Source organism: Cupressus sempervirens, chromosome 2 (assembly GCF_028749045.1).
Source record: "Cupressus sempervirens isolate cs-2001-9-10 chromosome 2, ASM2874904v1, whole genome shotgun sequence".
Lineage (NCBI taxonomy): Eukaryota > Viridiplantae > Streptophyta > Pinopsida > Cupressales > Cupressaceae > Cupressus > Cupressus sempervirens.
In genome coordinates this window covers 179,150,433-179,169,998 of record NC_143119.1, presented here as the reverse complement: position 1 = coordinate 179,169,998, position 19,566 = coordinate 179,150,433, and positions in this window count along the sequence as shown.

The window sequence follows — 19,566 nt, the reverse complement described above, 5'->3', positions numbered from 1 at the left end:
TGATAAAAAAGAAATAGTATTATGAACCCATTGCACAAAAATATCATACTGATAAGGAGGCTTATGGTCTATGTCTAGTGTAACACTAGTAGAGGACTCTGAGTTTATTAAACCCTTAATGTATGAATCTTGAAAAACTCTTTCTAGTTTGTTATAAGCATTTGCTAGTTTATTCAAGTCAATGCGCTCATTAAAGATTTCTAGTTTAAATCCTAGTCCTAGGTCTAATATAGTGAAAAATCCACTCTCAATTATGGATAAAATTTCTTCCTGAGTGTTTTGGTTTACAATTGCTTTTCTATTTTCATCATAATTCTGAGTGCGTAGCATTATGGTTTTAGGGCAAGGGAATACTTTGGGTATAGTGAGGTTTGCTAATCCAGTAACCAAAGCAGCTAGTTTATTTGTATGTGCATGAATACTATTGTTATACTTGTAATAAATTCTCTCCTTTTGCGGATCTCTCCACTTATTAAACAATGAATGTCTAATTCCCATGATTCCAAAATCTCCATGGATAACAGGATAAAAAATATCATGACATGTGAAACTTGGAGTTTGTAGCACTTGCCTAAGTTCTTTAATGTCTTTCTTTTCCTTTATGCTTGTACTCATACGAGAGGTTTTTGACTTTGTTTTTCCCATGCCTGCTATTGGTTATTACAAAAAATTCTTCTTCAAGCCCTATTTAAAAAATTGCAAAGTGTAAACTTAAGACAATTAAAATCAAGATTTCTATTGCTGCAAATTGTAATGATTTTTTTTTAAAATTTAAATATTTAGAATCGAGATTTGATAATTGGTGTTGTCCTCTGATACTCAAGTTTCACACTTTCAGAATTTAGTTTTCAGAACACAAAATGGAATTCTATCAGTTTTTGAAAAATTGAAATTTGAAAACCCTATCGTATCAGACTCTCGACTTACAAAACTTTCAACTTCATACTCTAAAAACATAGAAGGTTAATAGTTAAAAGTTAAAATGAAAGTATTAAGTAATTAATGGTTTTAGGTACTTTACTAATAGTATGTACAATGTACATGTAAACACCATAAAGACTCAATAATGTAGTTCTGTACATAACTATAATAATAAAAAATAAAGATTTATTACATTAATATACATTTGAATTCTAAAATTTGTTCAATGTTCATTTTAAATTAATTAATTAATAAAAATTGAACTTAATTATCGGTATGATTTTTGGGTCAATTTGTGGAATGCTATTGTTGTTGTCAAGGACATGTGTCACGATTCTGGATGTTTCTTAACAACAGCAATGGCGGACCCAAAATTTACCCGAAATTCATGTTGGGCCATTGCCATTAGTGTTAATCTGCCTTTTACTTAACAATCATGGCAACACCGATTCAAGATTAAGTAATAATTTTTTTAAAAGACTAAACATAATTATTAATAATATTAACTAAATCATGACACTTAATTGAGCTTTGCAATGACTGGACACGTGTCACGATTCTAGATGAATCTAGGCACATGAGAAAATATTCCTCAAATCATCTTGAAATTCATCTCGGGCCGTCGATCTTTCTTTTAGTCAATGGTCAGGATTTGAGGTAGAATCTTCGAGTACATGTGTCCCGATTTTGGGTTAAGTTAATTATTTATGTAAAATATTTTATATATATATATATATATATATATATATATATATATATATATATATATATTATATAATTTATAATAATTGTTATAATAGTTATAATATAATATAAATAAATGATTTTCTTTTCTATCATAAACTTTTTATTGTAAAGATGATATGAAAAATTCAATGAATTAAATTTTATAAAATAAAATTGGTGCAAAATAAGAAACAAGTGCCACATAGTGGCTTAGTACTTGCCTTCATTTTTATATAAATTTAATTTAAATTTAAATTTTATTCATAAATATAATCATTGATATATATGTTCTATTACATATATATTATATGGTTATAATTATATTATATGTTCTATTATATAATAAATAAGTATAATATAAAAATAATAATATTTTATAATAATAAAAAATCTTAAATGATTATATAATATAAGTAATATTATATTAGCTTATGCTTATATATATACAAGCTAGTTTAATAAAAAAAAATAAACGTTTGACCCTTTTTTGATTTCAATATTTGGTTGACTACTTTTTTATTTGTTTTCAAGAAGGAGATGTTATCCATATTTTTACACAATTTACAAGTTTTTATTATAATATTTTCTTAATTTCTAACTCTCTACATTTTGTGTCTATTCCCATTCAATGTATAAAGGATAAGTATTAAATATAAATATTGGTTAGCTTCAGCTACCTGTCAAATTTTTCAAAATTGCTAAAAAGTTTACAACGATGGATGCTTTCATTTTAGAAGCCTCTTGGCTTAATTATAATTTAACCATTTACCGATAAAAAATATTATATTATATTATAATTTATAAAAAAATACATTATTAAAATATAAAATATTATCCAATGCACTTATATTAAAAAAATAAAAATATTAACGTTAATGAATCACATGGAAAATGAAATATTTAGCTCTTATATCTGGCTAATATAAGAGCTAAATGAATTCATCCAATCATAACTTAAAAATATATTTTATAAAAAATTTAAAGTTAAAATTTTTGCATCTATGCTATGTAATATATTAGTTCGATAAAAGAAATTACAAATTTTAATTTATTTTTTTTAGATTGGTAAATGATTGAAGCCTAGATTAATTATTGTTATTTGTTGTAATTAATTATTTATGTGTTAAGCAAATTTGAACTCAAGACCTCCCACATGAGAGGCTCACAAGTTACTGTTGTGTTGTAGGCTCTTGCCTTACAATGATTTATTCTTACTCATAAAAACATGAAACAAATTTAATCACTAGTTAAAGTTTAAAATCCAAAATGTATCATAATAGTACTTAGCCCTAAGCCTATCGACAAGTACTAATAATAAATTATAATGACAATAGTTTAATTCAAATAAAATAATTAAAATTTAAAAATATAATTACAAATGCTATATTTGCATTCATATTTATTATTTAGTTTCAAAATTAAAATGTAATATAGTTAATTATCTATAAATTATTAACATATATTGATAATTATAATAATTGTTTATAAACATAATTATTAATAATATTAACTGAGTTTGACAATTGAGCTTTGCAATGATCAGACACGTGTCACGATTGCAGATGAATTTAGGCACATGGGAAAATAGTTCTCAAATTGGCTTGAAATTCATCTCAGGTCGTCGATCTTTCTTTTAGTCAACAGTCAAAATTTCGAGTAAAATATTTGAGTACGTGTCCCGATTTCGGGTAGAAATAGAATTTAACTTCAATCATTTAAAATTTGGCTTGAAATAGAGCTGCAGTCATTGAAAAGAATTTAAATAGCATATTAATTAATATATAGAGAAAAATATTAAAATAAATATTGTTAAAGAAATTGTTAGTAATTATGATTATTATATTTTTAAGTTTACCATGTCAAAATCATGATTTTAATTTAATTATTTATATAAAATATTATATATATAATATAATTTATAATTTATAATAATTATTATAATAGTTATAATATAATATAAATAAAAGATCTTCTTTTCTATTATAGAAATGATTTTTTTTCTATCATAAACTTTTTATTGTAAAGACGATATGAAAAATTCAATGAAGATATATTAAATTTTATAAAATAAATTGGTGTAAGATATGAAATAATAATGACAATAGTCTAATGTAAATAAAATAATTAAAATTCAAAAATATAATTACAAATGCTATATTTTTATTCATATTTATTATTTAGTTTCAAAATTAAAATGTAATATAGTTTAATTAGCTATAAATTATTAACATATATTGAAAATTGTGATAATTGTTTATAAACTATTCTTCATCATTTAAAATATTTCATAATGGAAAAAAAGTTAGGTGACAAGATAGGTATGAAATAAAAAATTGACACATAAATTAACAAAATTTTATTTAACTTTGTAACTTTGTTAAGGTTATAATCTTTAGTTTTCCTTGCATTCCGCTCTTATCGCTCCATTTGTTTTAACCAATCAAATTAAAGAAAAATAGTTTTAGAAATTACAAAACTTTAATTAGATAATTTTTAATTGAATAATTTTTTTACTATAAATCGTTAATCAAATATATTATATGAAACCATAAAGTGATTGTTGAAATTTTTTTTTGTTTGTTTATGAGTTCTAACTTTATAACTATTAATAGTTAATTATTTTAAACAAAGTCACAGACTAACATTTCAATAGTGCATTGAGAATTGAGATGCCAAAAATAAAGTTGTAGACTAACAGGAAGTTGGAACAACAATTTGAGAAGCCAAAAACTATTGTTTTCATTGATAATATTTTAGAATGTACAAAGCATAGATATTCAAAATAGCTGATTAAATTCGCTTGGTTTTACTATTTCGTAATTTACATTAAAGGGCGAGGCCCAATCCAAATAAAAAATAAATATCTTAAAAACATTTTTTTGCCCAAGGGCAATGCTGCAACAGTTAAGGAAACAGGGAATAGGGAACTAGGGAACAAGGAGGCTGGAAGCATTGGTGGGTTAAGGGGCTGAGGGCTTGAAGCCTTCAATTAGAAAAGTCTTCAAGTCCATCAACAAGGAATCTGTTGGAGAAGATGATGTCGTTGAACTCATCCAGCCATGTGAAGTCGGTTTCGCTGACATCGTCCAACAACAACCACTTTCATAAAAAATCCCTTCCAAGCTGCGCCCACTTTCAATGGCGAGTCAATTATCATTCATTCATGTCGAGTAGAAAATGATGCTTCTGTATAATGCTCCCTATGCCTTGCTCCCAACACTTGTATGCTAAGTTTGCAAAAGGGATGCCAATGCTCGACCCTGGTACCTACTCAACCAATACAAAAATTTTGACATCATCTTGTAAAAATGTTTCCTTAAAAATGTTACGTAGAAGCATCAAAATGTCTATTTGATTGCCTCTAAGGTCAAGAAGAGACACGAGGAAGTGGGAGGTAATATCTGTGGACACATGGTACCTCTTATAATTTCTTAAGAATTCATGGCCGAGGACCATGAATATAGCATGACAGATAAAAAGACTTTGGGCATCTAGCTTGCAAACCATGGCAAGGACATCGCCAGGAATCCTACCCAAAAAGGGCTTTTGCAGAGCCATTGTACTGCATTTTAGGCAAATTGGCGTATCCATGACTAAGATTCAAGAAATCATGCAAATCGAATTCAGATTGAAGAATTTGAGAAATGCATTAATGGTAGTTGCATTAAATTCTTTGGCGTTCATGATCTTTCATATCTTATTTTTTGTATTCTTATTAATTTTCAAGTGTGTGAAACGTCGAAATATACTGGCATGAATGTTGGATAGTCAAAAGTGCCTGACATTGAGTAAATTTCAGTTAATGGTTTCCATGCAAAACTTTCCACGTGTCTCCATTTCGGAGAATTTCATGCCACTACAGGTCTTTTCAAGCAAGTGGCCCTGAAATGCATCTTTTGTTGTTGATCTCTAATTAATCAACAATCAATAAAACTATTGTATTTACTATTAATAATACGAAAGTGATGGTAGCCGACTTGGTAATAGTGACACTAATGTAACGATGTTATGACATTATTAATAATAGACTTAAGACAATACACAAGTTGAAACTTGAAGTGACTACTCAGTAGTTAGTACAATCACTAGCCAATACATGTGCAAATTTGCTTTTAAATTAAACAATTTTTCAATTTACCATTAAAGATTAGCCAAGACCATTATTATTCATTTTCTCATAAAACAAGTAATTCGCCTCTAACATTATTAATTCATTTTTGGCAAGGAAAAAAATAGCCATCATTTATTTATATGTCAACAAGAAAAAACATTAATTTGCCACATTTAAAATGATTTTTGCTAGGGCAAGAAAAAAATCGCCAACATATAATATTTTATTTCCCTATATGGAACAAAAAATTCGCCCTTGACATTGAAATTTTCCTTCCCACAAAATGTTGGATTCGCCAGCATTTTAGGCTTTTTTTTTGGGAGGGGTTTCTTAAAGTTATCACTAATAATTGATGTAGCTCAAGTTTTGATATAGGAGGAATCGTTCTTTGTCAGTACTTGATAATGGCAAGAAGGTGGTGGCATTCTTATCACAATGCGAAAGGGGCTTAGTCTTTGTAGTGAGACAAAAGGTGGTGGACATTTTATCAACCACATATGTATGTTTGAGTTTTGCAGTTCATTTTATAAACCCAAACAAATAAGAAAGTGGTGGTCCCTTATATAATAAGGAATTAATGGAGAATCCCAATGATAGGAGGTTGATGTTACTATAGTTGGGTTCTCATTGATGGTTATGGAGTACTTTTGTTTGTAGATTAAAGATCATGGTGTGTAATTGAAAGTAAGGAATGTGATTTGGTATCATAACGTACCTTGAATTGTTATATATTGAATGGTGATCATGGAGTCACAAATGTAGCTTGATGTTAGTATAGTGTTAGATTGGCATCATTATTATTGTCTTTTGTGGAATTTGGAAAAGTTGAGAGCCTCTAATCAAAGTTTGTAAAGAATGATAGAAGAATATGCAAATTTGTAGATTGGAATGGATTTACTTGCATCAAGTAGCTTCCCTTCTTCTTTACCTTGGAATGCTTGACATGTTCAAGCATCATCCTCTCACCATTACGTGACTAATTGTGATACCGCACTCCATCAGAATTCGATACAAGAGGCAGCTCACCTTTGCATTCATATCTCTCACTTTGATGAATTAAATCATCCTTTATGTCTTTGAAAACCAAAAAATCATCATCAATCTCTTGAGAGAAACATATTATTTCCAACTGCTCCATTTGTTCTTGTTGCTCAAAATGTTCAGTTAATGTCGACCCATGTAGGACCTCCTCATTCTCAGTAGTAAAGGTAGGGAGTTCATTGAAAGGGGCATTTGCCATCTCATCCTCTTTACACATTAATGAAATCTCATGCCCCTGCTGCTCCTTCACACCTTGGATCAAATTTGGAATGACACTGTCTTGTTCATGGATAACATAGATTCTTGGTTTAGGTTCATTCATATGCCTAAATGGATCCAAGTAGTCTTCCTCCTTATCAAAGAGAGTACAATTCATGTTTGTAGGGTCAACCATGTAAGGCTCAACATTATTAGTATTGAATGCCTCTACCATGATGAAGGCTTTTGTGCCATTTCTAGCTTTGAAAAACATTTGGGACCAATCAGTAGCAATACACCCACCACTAATCTTAGAAGTGAAATCTCTAGATAAGCAAATGATAGAGTGTGTAGGGAGATCTATAATAGTTATATCCTACAACATAGTGTAGCCAAGACATGCATGTAGGGTCACTTTTAAATCTTTGAATACCCCTCCTTTTCTACAAGAACTATCATCTAATTGAGTAATCCCATTAGTCATAGGCTCATACTTATGCTTAGTTGATTAACAATCCTCTTAGGCATGACTAAGGTACTAGCACTAGAGTCTATCATGCAATTATGAATGACTTTATCTGCTATGATTAAAGAGATATAAAAGGGAGGTGGCTTTATTTTCTTACTTTGATTTTCCTCCTTGTGGGGCTGTGCATGGATGGTTGAATTTGAATATTCATCCTTTGTTGATATAGGAGCAGCCTTAGACTCTTCTTCCTTCTTGCAACCTTGTCCTTTAATCTGATTTTGAATTGGTGTAGCTACCCCATTTGCTATCCCTAGGTCCATGACATGCACATCTGTAGCACTGAAATTGACTTCTACCACCAAAATCCTCCCTACCAAAGATGGAATAAGAAGCACCTCCTTGTGTTTGAGCTTGATATCCAACATTGGACTGATTTATATCATATTGTTGTCCTGAAGTTGTTTGTTTCTCTTGTACAATCAAGGCTTGAGAAAATGTACCTTGATCATTGAAATGATAACCATGCATGTATCCTTTTGTTCTTGAGCGAGGTTATTTTGATGAACAATTGCCTATGACTGATTTGGGGCTACATACCATTGAAAGATTTATTTTGGGTCCACGAAGCCTGCCCTTGATGTGTTGGCTTATTTGATTGCAAATTCTGATTGCAAGGCTGAGGGGACCTAACAATTTGGGACTATTGTCCTTTGAGAATTTTCACCTCATTTTCAAGTGTCTGAAATAGAAAATTCTATTAACCAATAGCATGTTTAAAATTTTGTGTGATCTTGGAACTTCCTATGCATACTTTGCATTAAAATTTGTACCATGCTCTTTAATTCTCCCATCTCATTTGAGGATGTAGAGGCTATTGGGGTTATGGCTAGAGGTTGGCATGTGGATGTGGTAGGAATAGGAGCTACTATGGGCTAATGAGTAGGCATGTTTGGGAAGAAAGGCATTGGAGGCCTTGGAGCTAATTTCCCTCCTTGGATCAGGATATTCTGCACTTATAGCAATTTCATATGCAACTAGTAAGGTGTCTCCTCTCATAGTATGAAAATTGGTAGCAATATTACTGTTAAAAGCTCTAAGGTAATGTAAGAAGGCGTTGTCATGTGTAGACTTTACTGCAACAGATATTATATCCCATGTCTTTTGAAATATATAATTAAAATCAAAATTACATTCATGGGTTCTCTTTTAATGGTAGTTAGTTGCTCCAAAAGTGATAGGTGATCACTTTTATCTTAAAAATGTTTGCATAGCCTCTCTCCTAGCTCATCCCGATTAGCAATAGAACTATGTGGAAATCCTTTATACCATTGTAAGGATTTTCCCTTTAGAGATGAAGCTAGCAATCTAACAACAACATCATCTTTTGTATTTCCATGGATATTACAGATGTTTGTGACTTCTTGAATGTGTTCTAAGGGAGAGATGGAGGTTTCACCAGTGAAGTTTGGTAGACCTTTAAGAACAGCTATTGGGATGCCACATCTTTGAGCTAAAATGAGAGGACTCCCACCATTGAAGGTAGAAAAAGCATGCACTCTAGGGAGGGTCATATAGAATAATGATCTATTTAGATGAAAAGATGGTACCATAGGTTGTGACCTATCAACTGGAGGAGTAGAAAGAGATTTTGTAGGTGTATGTGCTACTATCAAACTTTTAACTAGTGATAGAGAGAGTATATTCCTTTTTCTTCTAGGATTTGAAAATGAAATTTTAGTATATTGAAAAATACCTCTAGAAGATGCCCTTGTTTGAGCTTTGGGCATGAATCACAACAACTTTGGTTTGGAAACCAAGATATAGAGATGGAGTCGCTAAGTACTTGAATGTGAGCCTCCTGAAGGCTGAAATGCTAAAAGTAGCACTATCTTCTCAACATATCTTGAAATTATTTTCTTTGACACCAGTGAACCAGTAGTCTTAAGAAATGCTTCAATATCTCTCCCATTGGGAGTGCCAAAAATTTTTGACATGAAATTTTGCACCCTTGCCTAAAGTTTTTACCTAAAGGAAACCTTGTTTAACATGGAAACAATCTCAAAAGTGTGGAACTCTAAAACTAGAGATTGATTCTTCAAAGAAGGTTGTATTTCTTACTATTAGGGTGGACCTAACTACTCTTGAGAGGAAAAGGGAGAAGGAGATGCATGAAAATCATACTACCTAATCTAATCTAAAGGGGGTGATACACCAAAATAATATGTTCAGTCTTATCTCTACCTAATAATACACTATTCACCAATATATTCTCAAAATACACTGATTCAACCTTTGCCTTAGTTCAACAATCACATGTAGGTTAGGAACCAAATAGATGCTATAAGAAAGGAACTTCACTCTATATCATTCAAGGCCAAATAGATATAGTCATGCATATTGAAGAATGCAAGAAATACACTTACAAAGGCAAGAAGGTTTTCCACTTATATTAATGGGAGAATGAGGTACAAAAGATACATATATTCATTCATAGGTAGAAGGAAATTATAGTAGCAAAGCATATGATACAACTGCTATAGAATTAGAGAAAAAAGACCAACCTGTAGAAGGGTTACAAAACTTGCTTTTATCATTCAAGCATAGCTGAGAAAGCTTCTGGCCTAAGGCAAAGCTCAACTATTGTCATTAAAATCACAAAGAATAATCACTGCAAATATGTGGAAGATCTAATTTGGGTACACATCCAGATGCATGAAATTTGACCTTACGCATAAATCTAAGCCCTGAGAAGATAGAAACGATGGCCATAACCAATTAGACTAGATAGATGGATAGATAGAGCAGTAGAGGAAAGAAACTATATTGAACAAGCATGGAGAACACTAAAAAAAGTGGCTATAAGTAATCGAGGACCTGTTCACCATTAAAGAGTTGTTTTTGTGCCCACAACTATGCCAAGAAAGTTGTGTTAGCATTGAATAATCAACCTCGCCACGTGGCCCAATAATCTTTCAACATTCTACCATTAAATCTAGTTTCCATCATATGTTGACCCGTTGATTGCCTCTACTTGTTCACAATTTTGCAACTTGAAATCCTCTTTAACTGCATGGCCCTATGGAACTGTGACTACCCTTCTGGTGCAAGAGCACCCACATAAAGTTATTTTGGACGTGATTTCTACACAAGCTGACTTGAGGAATTTATCCTAATTTTGTCATTAGGATAAGATCTTTTCTTGGGATTTGTTTAGACCACTGTGGGTTCATTCTTCCCTATTCTATATTGATTTAGGTTATTCTATAAGCTGTTCTTCCTATTTTGTAATAATCTAGAATGTTTCGTAGACCATCTTAGCAAGTATAAATAGAGTTTTTAGGTTTAGGTTTAGGTTGAGGTCAAGTTTTTGGATATGAAATTATGGGGAGAAGAAATATATAGGAGAGCAAGTGTATATATTGTTTAGATGATGAATTAATTAGAAGAATATTATTATTTATCTCTTTCTGGTGCTGGTTCCTTTTGTTTTTGCTTCTGTTGAGTTTATCTCTGCATCATTTTTGGTATCAGAGCTCAGCAAAAGGTCTAGGCAAAGGTGAATTGTGAGTTCATGTTCGTTGTGACAAGTTGGGAAGAGGACCTGTAAGTGTGGCCACAAGACTAGGTTGAGTGGAGAGAACCTAGATAGGAGACAATGGTCATAAGAGGAGATTTATCTCATGATCAAAAGATACTATTCGATAAATGGGTTTCATATTGGGATTTTCAAAACAAGAAGAAGGAAGAAGCAAGGAAAAGAGAAGAAGAGAAAAGGAAGAAGAGAGAAGAGGAAGCCAGAATAGATCAAAAGATAAAAGAACGAATGGAATTCCTAATGCAGGAACTAAGAAAGCACAAAGAAAATTCAGTGCGACTAAAAGAGGAATTACAGAAAAATATGACAAAAGAAAATACAGATCTAGAGCATCAACTAATTTAGATTACAGAAGTCTGTACTGAGACATTGGAAGAGAAGAGTTGTCTATTGAAAGAACAACTTGATCACATTGATGTTGATATACCAGAAGAATAGATTAATGCTAACATACCAAATGAACATAGTGATGCAGATATACAAGGTGAGCAACAACATGTTTTTGATGAAACTTATGATATAAAAGTTCTTGAAGATAGAAAAGAGGTTGAAATGATTGATGAGCATTGTGATGAAATGGTTCACAAAGAGCTAGATGTGATGGTCCTTAATGCAACCAAGAAATGACATTTGAAGTTAAGAAAGAAGGTGGTTTGACCTATCAAAAGGATACTAGTAGCAAGGAAGAAGACTTGTGATGAAGCTAAGATGATAGAGGAGGCTCCAATAATGATGAATTTGTCTCCAAGTATGGAGATATTGCAACATAAAGACATCACAACAAAGGATGCAGCAGTTCCTATAGTAACTCAAATTGGTGAAGTCATATGTAATGAGGTTCCATCCAATCCATTCATTGTAGGTTTGCAGGAGTTCCATTTGAATATGGAAAAAGTTTACACACATATGAAAGTTGATTTGGATACTGGTCAAGAGTACAAATAGAAAATACTAAAGAATTGGAAGGCACGAAAGAGGAAGGCTAATCCAAGGGTCTTGGATTCTATTGTCCCTGGGAGTATGGTGCAGGAGCACCCCACATAAAGCTATTTTGGATGTGATTTCTACACAAGCCGACTTGAGGAATTTATCCCAATTTCATCATTAGGATAAGATCTTTTCTTGGGATTTGTTTAGACCATTGTGGGGTAATTCTTCCCTATTCTATATTGATCTAGAGTATTCTGTAAGCTGTTCTTCCTATTTTGTAATAATCTAGAATGTTCCATAGACCATCTTAGCAAGTGTAAATAGAGTTTTTAGGTTTAGGTTTAGGTTGAGGTCAACTTTTTGAATATGAAATTACGTGTAGAAGAAATCTAGAGGAGAGAAAGTGTATATATTGTTCAGATGATGAATTAATTAGAAGAATATTATTATCTATCTCTTTCTAGTGCTAGTTCCTCTTGTCTTTGCTTCTGTTGAGTTTATCTCTACATCACCTTGTGTATGCCTAATTGCTACTTCACAGCTTGTTTTTACTTTATTCCCTTAACCGTAGTGACCCAACAACTGCTATGATCACCACTTCGTAGTCAATTTATGCCTTAGCATTTAAAACCAGTGACCAAGCGAACAAGCATTGCCTTAGGTGTTCTTGATCACTTTTGCCCAGTCGTGACTATCTCAAACCCTTTAGTATTTAAGATCTTGACTGTGTGAACACAACACTTTGAAACATCCTTTCCACTTAGGTGACTGTACAACTCAGGCCATGCTAATAGCTTCGCTCAGTTGCAATACGAAAAGCATATGGGCACTTAACTGCCACGAATCGGTAAACAAAAGAAAAAATGCTCTCTTCATTGGGTCACAACATAAGATGTTGCAGTTAAGAGGAATGAATCGACTGTGTGACCAACATGAAATTGACCCTTTGCAATATTCCTGTGGTTAGGGATTTAACATTTATTTTACCTACGAAACTGTGAAGCCATCAAACTTGACTGCCATCGCCTAGTTGCGACCTTAACTAAAGTTTGCATTCAACTCCTTGTGACACCATGAACAAAAGGATCATCACTTCACTACCCTAACTCTAAGTTAAGCCTAGGCTCCTACAACTGTATGAAAAAAGGGAAGATTGTAATGTCACAACTTAAGTTTTGAACCCAAAAGTTAACCCTGTGAATGAAAGATCAAGGCAATCACAGGATCACTAACTTAACTCCATATTAGACTTGAACCTCTATGACCTTGTGGGAACATGTAAATTATACTACTGGAGTTAATCTTCGCATGGTCACAACTTGAAACTACCTATGATCATGCAACCAATGGCTAATCGCATGGTCGCCACTTAAATCTAATTGATAGACCTTTAAGTTGTGAAGTTGTGCTAACCATGAACTTGACCATTTCGCACCATCGCAACCCATCAGACAGTTGAGTGCTAACTGCCTATGACCAAGCAAAAAGGGATAATTACATCATTGTAGCTTGAAAAGCCCCCTTCAATATGAAATTTATAAGGCTTAGGGATATTAGGAAAAGTCAAAAAAAATTCATATCCCTATTGGTTTGCATGGCAAATAATGAATAAGATAATGGACCTAGACATGGCTACCACCCTGGTTTTCATGAGATTGGAAATATCTAGAAAACAAAGGGGGAGGGGAAATGGTCAACAATAATCCCTCTAGATTTTTATATTGTCATGTTCAACTAGTTTGTTTCAACTCGAATTATTTGTTTATTAGTCTTGTCATTTATAAACTGGTCCCTTTTGTCTTATCCCTTAGGCTTGTTATCAACTATGAAGGTAGACCTCATGGTTTTGAATATGTGTTTATGTTATCCTTGCACCCCCAAATTTTCCAAGTAGTATTCATGTATGGTGCGGGCTTTTGAGGATTCATCTCAAATAGAGATAATTGGGAAAAACATCCCCGCAATGTCAATTTGTCTTAATACTCTGAGTGTGAGTGTGAGGTTTCTTTTTAATTTGGGGTTGCATTGCATCCTTCCTCTTTGGAAGGCACATGAGATAACACAAGTAAGGGATAGTGTATCTTTTCTCTGAACCCATATGTTTGTTGAAGGATTGGAGCAATACAAATCCATAGATCCTATAGAACACCTGCATGGAAGAACCTATCATAGAGAAGCTCTAATGTCCCCATTTTTGTTAGCATTAGAATTTTAGGAATTAACCTATTATTGTGATCCTCGTAAGCTAATATGGTGGTTAGAGGGTTTTATTAAGAGATTTGCACTTTATGATAGGGCATAATTTCATATTATAATATTATAATAAAGTGCAAATATAAGATTAGCTTTTATCCCACATTGGGGAGAAAAGTAAGTGAGCTCCCACAAGGAAAGAATAAAGTACTTGAGAGGTTCTTTTCTTATCATCTAATTATTCTCATTTGCATTTGATGAGTTTTGTGGAGCCAAGGGTTTCAACATTTGCCACTAGAGAACAAAGTTCTTTTGTGTGCCTCCATTTGAGCTAGTGAAATACCTAGTGAATTTGGTATTGGAGGACATCATACACGTGTTCTATTCAAGAATATTGGTGAAAGATCCTTCAAGGGGTTACAACTATTGAAGAAGAAAAATCAGTCTTTTCATTGTGCCAAATTTATGGCCTAGGGCCAAATTGTGGAGTACAATTGAAGGAATAAGTTAGATAATATGGATATAGTGATTGGTTGTAGTGTCACCACTACTATAGTGACTCACTACAGTAAAATCCATATTTCTTGAGTAGTGTCCAGGTTCCTATCTGTTTACATTTTTCATTGCATTGAGGTTAGATTTGAATATCTTAGGGCATTTTTAGGGGTTTAGAAATCAGGAGTGGAAGTTTTGTAATCGGATTTGTATCAGAATATTATATCAAAAAGTTGTTAGAAGGGATTAGAATATCATTGAACATCATAGAAGGTGTTGCTCTAATGACTTATTTTTGTAGATGCATATTTTCTCATTAGTAACCAGTGTTATATATTTCATAAAAATACAAAAACATTTGTATCTTCCATGTTAGATGTTTTGGAGTTCTTTGCAAGCATATTTTTTAAAGTTTGGCATTTAGAAAGAAATCACAATTTAGATCTCAGGTTAACAAATTAGAAAATTAAAATTAGAATTACAAGGGATCTTACATTGGTATCAAAGTAATTTCCTTCTAGCCTCCAAGAAGTAGGCTCAGTTTGATCAGTGCTTTATTTTGGAGACTTGTTTTTCAATATTATGGATGGTGACAAGAGATTTGGTATTCATTATACTGCAAAAGGCATACTTCTCTGCCAAGGGATGGAGATTCTGAGATACAGGGTATTGTGAAACAATTGGATGTGCTAGAGAATGAGATGAATCAAAATCACAAACAGATGACCCAACTAATTTCAGATTCAAGATTTGAGCAGAGCATGATATCACTTTTTTGAAAAGTGAAATGTAATGATATAGTTGCGACTATAGATGACATTTCTTATGAGACACCACATGATTTGGGCACAATTGAGGTGGAATGTGACAAAAATTTATGTTAGGTTAAGTCAAATAATGCAATTATTGTCATGAGTTCCTTAGATCATGTATTTGATGGCGATGCAACGATAGTAGGAGTAGGATCATGTGAGGATATTGTCATATCAACACCCACTTCTGTGTCAGTTGAGCCATCTAGTGAGGAGTTTAGCAATATGCAAGTGGTTGCATATGTGTGCTCTAATGATAATACACTTGTTATTGATGATGAGTTGAGTGATGTAGTGAAAGAGTCATGTTATACTATTGATCAACAAAGTGTTGATGTTTACTTCGTAGACAATCCTATGTTCAACATGGATGCAACATTGTCATTGTTGGAATCCTTTGTATAGTTATCCAAGGTCCAGATGTACAAATGAAACTTTTCAATGCGTAGTAGACCCATATCCATAAAACCTTATTATGCATGCATCCATTAGATCATACAATACTTAAACTTTGTAGATTACTGTCTTAGGTCAAAACAACTTTGCAGAAATGTAATAGATTGAATAACACGTTTGACAAAAAGATTTTATGTGGAAACCTAATTTGAGAAAAACCACCACTAGCATGCTACTAATTCTCACTCTTCTAAAGTGATGCCTTGCGAAAGGCCAACCCTGTTAAAGTTTACAATAAATATTATTAATTATGACCTAGTTAGAGGATTTCAATCACACTATTAGGAGTGAGCCTTGTTAGAGGACTTTAGATCATTCACTTGGAATGTCACCTAATTAAAGGATTTACAAATGATTGTTAGGCCAACCTTAATCCAAAGGATTTACCCTAGATTAATACAATGATTAGAAAGTAATAGTAAGGCTTGATCTGGTAACAAATTACAACTCACTTGCAGATTATAGATCTCTATTTTAGTCCTCCATTCTACTTGGCTTTCACACACTTCTACTTTCATAGCTTGTTCACCCTTCAAGCATTCATACTCTTAAGCCTTCTTTCTTTGCATGCCAATTGCAGTCTCTTCAATTTGGCCACTAAATGAAGCAATACCCTAGACTCCTTTTCTTCCTTAGGTTCTCACACATGGAAGCCTTTTCTTCTGACCAACTCTCTCTATAAATAAAGATTTAAGATCTTTTGTCATTTAACCACAATCATCCATTTTAAGGTTAGGTAGGATTAGGTAGTATACAATGAATCTACCCACTTTTCATTTGGTTACTCTAGAAACTTCTTCAATCTTCCTTGAATTCACCACAAAATGGTTTACCTTGAATTCTGTGCCACCAACTCATCATAATTATCTACCACATGCTTCACACAATTCAAGAAAAAAAAATAGTCTGCTCAAATTTGTCAAATCTAAAATTTAACATGAATACTAGCACTCGACATCAATATGTTGTTACTTGGCTTCCATACTATTCTTCCACTCGTCTTCAACTAGTTTACTCAGTGAAAACTAAAGTTTACTAATGCTTGGAGTAACAAACAAATTTTCCTAACCAATTTAAAACACCTAATTAATGAATAACTAATTCCATTTCACATGACAATGACTAATCTAATTAGAAAGAAGTAACAATTTTCTATTTTATTTGTAATTTATATTCAACTGAAATAAATAAATGGATACTTGGCAACATCTAAACCACTACTAACTGATAACATGCTCAGCTAAAAGTAAAGTAAAAACTATCTTCTATATCAATTGTTATATATATTCATTCAATTTATGCTTTTAGAAAATCTAAACTATGAATTCTAAGAGGTAAAAGTGCAAAAGTGAAATACAAAAATAATGAAGAAATTCCTTTGTCATTTTGTTCAAGCCTCAACATTGGTGAGAGGAGAAGCATTGACATAGGCTTAACCTCCCAACCTTGGACCATACTTATCCCCACACATCCTAACATAATAGAACAACCCTCCCTACCTCGGGATCAGGCTTGAGATGTTCTTAAGTCTAGCCATCTAAGCTACTTGGTGGTTTGAGTGCCCCATCAATTATTCCTAAATAACTGAAGCTTATTGACAAACAAAAGATCTCATGATTGACACATATGCCTATAACTACCTTGGCCAAGGATTTCAAATTGGGCTAGTAAACCCGATCTCCACCACTTGACTTGACAACAGATTTCATCATTAGGACATGCATGAGCTATTATGTGTTTTTATTACTTAGTTATCTGATTTTATTCTTGATTCTTGTAGGTTATTTTCACCTCTTCACCATTCATGGCTTTCTTGCCGGTGAATCATAGGTGCTTGAGAGATTATATCCATTCTATTTTATTTACACCTCTTCACCTTTAATGGCATCCTTGTTGGTGAGTTCCTTGGTGTTGGATCATCATGACATTATTTGCACATTGACAAAATGTATGAAAACAAATATTAATAATACAGACAGGATCATTGACTCATGGATTTCATTATAGTTTACATCTTCCATATTCATAATTGAGACAACCTCATGGTAATTAGTAAAGCAGGTGACATGATATCAATCTCTATGAAATTCTGACTAAAGAAGCTATTTTTTAAAAAATAATGCATATTCCATTTAGATCAGTATTTAAATCTCATAGCAGTATTAACATCAATAAGAGTAGATGTACACAATAGAGCACATACTTGGTGTAGAATGAGAAAAGAAGAAAAATAGATCAAATAAGCATCAGAATGGACTTAGCATGACTCACGAGACCCATAGCAAGGTACTTCTTCCTCCTGCGACCAAAATTAATGATCTCCCACAGTTTCCTTGCTTTGTATTCGTTGATGGACAAAGAAGGGAAGGAGGAATCAAATTGGGATGGTAAGTTATGAATCCAATATTGTTCTGAGAATCACTCGACTTGCTAAAACACAATAATAGGTGGATGTAAAGGTAGTAGTAATGCAGTGAGAAGAGGACTTTTGACAAACATGATTAATGATATTCTTTTAAATGGTTGACCTTGACTTCTCGACTACCTTGAGTTATCAAGAAGGCTATTTGAATGCCTTACAATTTCAAATTATAAAAGAAAGAAATAAAGAGGGAAAATGAATAAGAAGGAATTGAAGAGTTTTAAATATTATTATTATTATTATAAGCCCTTATGTATGTTTATGTATGTATATCGATGAGGTGACATCAATAGATTATATAATTATAATTTATTGGTGCCACTTTATTTATTTATATATATTCATATTTAAGGGTTTATAATAATGATTAAATAAGATAATTCAATAATAAATCTTCAAATGTATGAATTATATTTAATTTAGATTATTTCAAGTTTTTATTATATTGTTATCCTAATAGCTCATGCGGTCCCTTAATGTAACATGTGGTGAAGTCTTCGTATCCTTTCTAAGGCAGTTTTAGGCCATACCTATTGATCTTGATGACTAGATCAAATCGACCATCCCCTTTCGATGATCCCGTTTAGTAATGCTTCCCCTCTCTTTAGTCTTCTTCCTGCAATCACGCAAGCAAAACATTCTTGCCAAGAAATTAATTCAAATGCATATATATATATATATATATATATATATATATATATATATATATATATATATATATATATATATCGTTAATTCCAATCAACAATTGTCAATCATCTGATGTCAGTTATAGGTTGCTTGATTATTTTCATCAATGTCTATAATAACTAACTCATTTCACATGGTCAGGGAAATAAATATTCTATTAACAATTGATACAACATATATAACTAACCAACTTGTTTCACATGATTAGGAAAGAAATAATTCATGAAACCAATAGTTATGATCAAATTTAAAAATTAGGGAAAAAATTAGGATGTAACATACCCACCCCCTTAGATTTTTCATCATCCTCGATGAACATAATAACAAAGCTTAAGTGATACTTAATCAGTTTATACATGGAAAAATAATAATTCAGTTTTCAATTTCAGAGAAAAGATAAGGGTATCTTTCTAAAATGTCATGATAATTCTCCCAGGTGGCATTATCCTCAACATAATGGTCCAACTGGACCTTGCACTATGTCACTTCTTGATTTCGTAAGCATAG